This window comes from Nelumbo nucifera, chromosome 4 (assembly GCF_055504915.1).
Source record: "Nelumbo nucifera cultivar China Antique chromosome 4, China Antique-T2T, whole genome shotgun sequence".
Classification (NCBI taxonomy): domain Eukaryota; kingdom Viridiplantae; phylum Streptophyta; class Magnoliopsida; order Proteales; family Nelumbonaceae; genus Nelumbo; species Nelumbo nucifera.
Genome location: NC_142652.1, coordinates 24,420,580 through 24,426,620, shown reverse-complemented (window position 1 = coordinate 24,426,620; position 6,041 = coordinate 24,420,580). Strand labels below are relative to the sequence as shown.

The 6,041-nt window shown below is 35.2% G+C and overlaps 1 pseudogene; it reads right to left on the bottom strand.

The window, feature by feature from the left end:
* Window positions 1-1,422: 1,422 nt before the first annotated feature.
* LOC104603125 (aspartic proteinase 36-like) lies at window positions 1,423-5,061 on the bottom strand (annotated as a pseudogene).
* Window positions 5,062-6,041: the final 980 nt, after the last annotated feature.

The window sequence follows — 6,041 nt, the reverse complement described above, 5'->3', positions numbered from 1 at the left end:
TGCTAAAGGTTAGGAGTTAGCACTAATCAGTCTACCCCTCCCAAGATCCTAGATAGCAAGGGCCACCATTGGATAATGGCCTCTTTAGATATGTCATATGTGCACTCTCTACATTGTTTGCAGGAAAATCCCAACTATTGCATATCTTAAGTAGTTTGAGATGCAATTATGCAAATCACAATAATTGGTCCTTACAATATCATGGAATATAGTCCACAAGAGCAATGTCGACCGTTAACATTAGGGGTGTCAACCGATGAGGTCCAGCACAGCCTTTCCTCAACCCTAACCCAACTCTCGAGCATTGTAACCCAACCTCACCCTATAGGGTTTAACCCGACTCTGACCTAACTCGACCCGTAGCATTTCAAATGTATTTTATAACACATTTTGAAGACATAAAATACATTAATTTAAGTTAGGAAGTTGTTTTATAAATTCTAATGTGTTACTTCTTGCATTTAAAACAAGAAGAAAATCAAATCAACATGTAAATAAAACATAAAGTTTAAGTTTATATAGTTAGAAGTCAAAAAACTGCAAGAATACTTGGTATATATGTAGGTATCATGACCCAGCAGAGTGGGCCAGTCTGAACCCGAACCCAACTCAAGGCAAAGAATCAAAATCCTAACCAGACCTAAAGCCAAATACACCTGACCCTAACCCAATCCTATACGCCGGGTTTACCATTTAACCCAACCCATTGGCATCCCTAATTAACATATATAAGAACTTCCTTATTTTGTTAAATATATTTAATTTCTTAGTTTTACATGTCATCAAGAATAATAATTTAATGGGTGATTAATTTAAGTAGAAAAATGCTTTCATTTATACATCATAATTATCAATAAAACCTTTTTAGAGTGAACTTCATGAAAACGATACAAATGCATACATGTCTATGCGTTTATAAAAATATATACATAACATATTTACATATTTAAATATAAACATATGTTTATAGTGTATCTTAGAAACCACAAAGATACCACACACATGACATAAATGCAAAGGCTAGCATCTAACCAGTACTCATTCACTACATTTAGGACTAGAGCATACAATGGAGAAACACTTAAGTCAGGATTCAAGCCTCCTAAATTGATCATCCCTTGGTCCTGAACTCTTTGGAATCCAATGCACCAAAATTCTTTCCCCATCCTGGGAGAAATGTTAAAAATTTGAATTGAAACCTTTTGGTGGCAATAATAACAATACTTCATTCACTTGACATAAGATCATGGATGCACTACTATCAAAGCTTAAAGTTGAATGAGAAGATTGTGAAACAACATTATTTATCTACACAAAAGAAAAATGGAAGAAATGAAATTTAAAGATCTTGAATATAATTTGTTTCACCAATTTCCTTCCCCAACAATGAAAACTAAGTAGTCAGTTGGTTAACTTCAATCTTTAACAAATAAAAGGTGCGGGTTTATAATCCTTTCCATAGCCTGCTACAAAGTGTTTCACATCAATTAAATTGTTAAAAAATGCATTGACAAATGGATCATATGCGTCTGCTCCAACTGCAAGGTATGCCAAAGTTGTACCAGAATCAATTATGGCCCCTATTGCTTGAAGTAGCAAACACTGTTGGATCAATGAGCAGAATTTGTCCATTCACAGCAATTCTATATAGATAAATAAATCAGGCCTAAAAGTTTTGAGACAAAAGAAATTCAAACACAATGCAGAATCATAATTAAAATGAATCAAATTTGATTTTTCTCATGCACATAAACAATGGTAGCGATGAAGCTGAAAAAGAGATGATTATCTAAAATAACAAACTTGTCTAGCATTGGATGTTTAGAACACAACAATTGTCATCTATAATAGGATACCTTGTGCAAAATAAAAGATGTATGAATGCTTTAAGATAAACTTATATTTATACATGAAGAAATGATATGGCATGTTTTGGTAAAGAAATGATATGGCACAATGACCAGTGTTAAACACATAGGGGAGAGGCACCAAAGTTTTTAATCATAATGAGACTTCAACAAAGATGGACACATAGTCATGGATGTGTGATTAAATGTCCAAGAGGAAATTCCATGGATTTGACAAAACTAGAGTGAATATATAGCTATTGTGAGAAAAGTGTAATATTAGTATTGGAATCCAAGATATGGCTTCTGTTACCATGGTTCAATAATTCATAACTAGAGATAGATTGAGGATATTTCTCATAGAATTAGTTCATCCAAAACTATAATTTCTTCTGTTACTTTGGTTCAATAATTCATAACAAGGGAGAGATTGAGGAGTATATTTCCCATAGAATTAGTTCATCTAAAATGTTGAGTGATTGGGGAGTACCACTTAGGCATGGAAGTAAATATGAATGTTGAAATTGTTAAATGGAAAAACTAGAAAAGATAGGATTAGAAATAAACATACTTGTGGAAATCTAGGAGTAGCTTCAACAAGTGAAAAAATGAGGGGAAAGTAGAATAAGATGGTGATCAAAAACTTGTTTGAGTCAGCTGAACAAACTTTAAGGAAGAAAACAATCATTAACCAAACTAATATAAAGGTCCAGATGATAAACGTAGAGTAATGATATAAATGAAACAGAATCAAAGGAAGCAAACAAGTTTTAACCAGATAGTTCTATAGGTAAGTAAAGATCATTGACTACTAAGGTTATAATTTCTTTTCTCTCCTTGAAGCAAAGACTTCCAAAGGCATTGCAAGTGGACAAGCTCCATATTTTTAAGAATCAAAACAAATATCTATTTATCGGATTAACAACATCCAACCACTAAAATTTATAAATGCATTCGAGAATAAAGAAAAATGCCTTTTGTAGATAAAAAAAACGCAGGTGTTTCCAATATGTCCTTTCACAACTTTTTATGGTACTAATAATCCAAAAACAAACTTGAGGTCAGAAAGGAGACTGTAATGATTAGGCTACATGAAAAGATGAATGGCAAATAAAAAGTTATGGCCCCAAGAAGAGGACGTACTGATTTGGAACAAGATGACTATAGACAATATTTGGCTCCACAATCCCACCAAAAACCAATATACCTCCACCACTATTAGCTCCTATTAGGCAATGAGCAAACACCTTTGGTGCAACTCCTCGTGAGGACAATTGTGAAATGACAAACAGTCCATGCTTCCCAAACCCAAAAGTCCCATCAATGGCTCTGTTTGGCTTAGTCAAGTCTCCAGACTGATAGTTGCTACATCTGTCTCAAGGACAAATCTCTATCATGTAAGTTCCAAGAAACATAATATTATCCCCACTACCCAAGTCATTAAAAGAACATATTTGACACATAATGCCTACCCAAAAATTATGGTAGCTGAAGAGTTTGCAACCAAATACTTCCCGAGAACTGTGTCAAAGGATAACATATCTTGTACAATAATAACCTGATGTCCCACTTACATCACCATACTGAAAGGAGTAATCACTATGGGAATTCCGAGTAGTGCAGTACCATCTAAAGTTTGAACCGCCAAATTACATATTTCATCTTAGCAAGATACTAGAGAAGATGTGGATGAGGCAGCAGCATCAAAGAAATTCAAAGCAATCTGCAAAAATGTAACAATCTTGGTAAGGATTACATCTGCAAAAATGCCACTGGAAATGAAAGAAGAGGACGGAGGTGGAAAAAAGAAAGAAAAATTTAAATTCAGGTCATTATATTTGGGACAACCACTGTAGGCATTGCAGGTGATCAACAAGACATCACTTCCGGTGTCAATTTGAACATAGAATTCTTTTGGAGGAGTCCCGAATTTCGCTCTTATAAAATAGATTCTGGTTCAAAGGAAAAAAAGAAATGTGTGAAAACCATTACAATAAATCCCCACCCAGTAGAGTTTTAAAGAGATCAAAAGCCGAGGAAGATAAACAAATAGAGAAGAAGAATCAACATCTTCAAAAACCCATCTATGAACTACATCAAAAGCATCAAAAGAGAAAGAAGAGTATAGATCCGCATAGCTGTCAATTTACAAACTAAAGAACCTCAGAACATAAGAGTCATCAAATCCAGAACCCATTAAACAAAGAAAAGGAAAACCGTAAAGAAGCAAAGAATATTAAAAACCCATCAATATAAATTATAAAATAACGAGTAGGTAAAAGAACAAAAACAAAACCCGGAAGCCAAACACCATCCTCAATTGAACCTAGAGCTTAAAATCAACAAGGACAAAAAAAAAGAAACAAAAAAAATTACCCGACAATGTAAAGATTGTAGGTACTCTCGATAGAAAAATCGACAATCCCACCCTACAAGATTCGGCCATGCCTTACCCTGTCATGAGCTCTAAACTCACTCAGCTCAATCTCTGGTCCACCGGAAAGGCTCTTTTGAGTTTTGGAAATCGGCAAAGCACCACCGCCGGCAGGAAGACAATGCCTAAAACCAAGATCAGAAACCTAGCATTTCGTTTTGATTTGCTTTTCACCCTCTCCCGACAACAACAACAAAAAAAACGGATCTTATATTATAAATCCATACAATTCAGAGGCGAAGATCGAGGTGTGTGTCTTCTTAGAAGAAGAGAGTATGCATGAGAGGGAAAGCAAGAAACAGTCTAGACCGTAGAGACTAGCAAAGGACCCAAGCAGAGAGAAATAAAAAAAGAGGGAATAAAAAGAGTTCCACGAGACGAGGCCTCGACAACGGCCACCAACGGACAGAGGATTCAAAATCAGATTTATCTGTGTTTTCTTCCTTTACTTCCCACCTTTCTAAAGCCTCTAAACTACGATGAGTGTGTACAACGCACTCTCCACGCACTCCCCAATTCCCACTCTGGTTTCGGCTCATGATGGTAACAACCTATGGTTCAGTGGCCCATATGGCCTTGCATGCCCATTTTTATCCAATTTATAAAATACACAGAATCATTCCTTTCTTCAAAACCAACGGTTGAGATTCTAGTGCTCAAATGATGGTTGTCTCACCACGCACGTGGCTCTTTATAAAAATGATCGACAGGCTTACGACACTTTCGGGTGCCACTGGCACCGCACATCTTAACACCTCTTTGATTCTTCTGTTGATACATGGCCTATGTATGTAGGCATTAATCGAGTCAAACTTAACAAAAAACCAACAGAAACTTGAACCAAAATTTTGGTTAACCGAACCGATCGGTTCATTTTAATTTGGTATTTTTGAAAAAAAATAAAGGTAGTAGCTCAATTTTGGTTAATTAATATAAAAATTTCACGGTTAATCGACTGACCAGTATACACTATACATATATTTATATATATTATATTTTTTATATTTTCTATATATTATAAATTAATAAATAGGCATTACAAATAACATGTAAGAAGCAGGTTAGATCCGAGAATATCTAGAATCCGACTCAGAATCAATGTCTTCTTAACCTGTTTTCACTATTGTTGCCACTCGACACATTGACCATAGTAGCAAAACAGGGTGCCTTTTTGTGGGATTTTTCCTACATGAAAACAATAATTGGTTGCAGAAACTATGCCGACAACCATTAAATCAACCCATTCGGATGCCAATGGTTAGTGATATCAAGGGGTGTTCTTTTTTTGGATTTTGAGAGGGGGAAAATTGGTCAATGGGATTTTGGCTCATATTGACCAAAAATCCTATGTTCTTTTTTTAGATTTATGTGGGGACTAGGGAGCAGGGAAAAGTTTATTTTTCTAGGTATCACTTATCCTCCTAGGTGCGTAAATAATTTTCCCACCTAGGGGGAAAGTTGCCAACACTTAAATAGGACAAAAATGTCCCTTTTAATAATGGATTTTTATGACTAAAATGGTCATTGCCTTATGTACATGAGAAATAAATAAACATGGGTAAATGCACTTACCCGGTTAAGTGTTTCCCATGAAAAATTTACCCAGATAACTACATTTACCTGGATAAGTAACTTACTAAAAAGTGAACCGGGCCTTAAAGTGATGAGAGTATGATTCTCCCTTATTTTTGAGGAAAAAAAAGGTAGTTTTGATTGCAAAAAAGCAGGTCTCTTGCCGGAACAATGTTGAAGGTTACTGT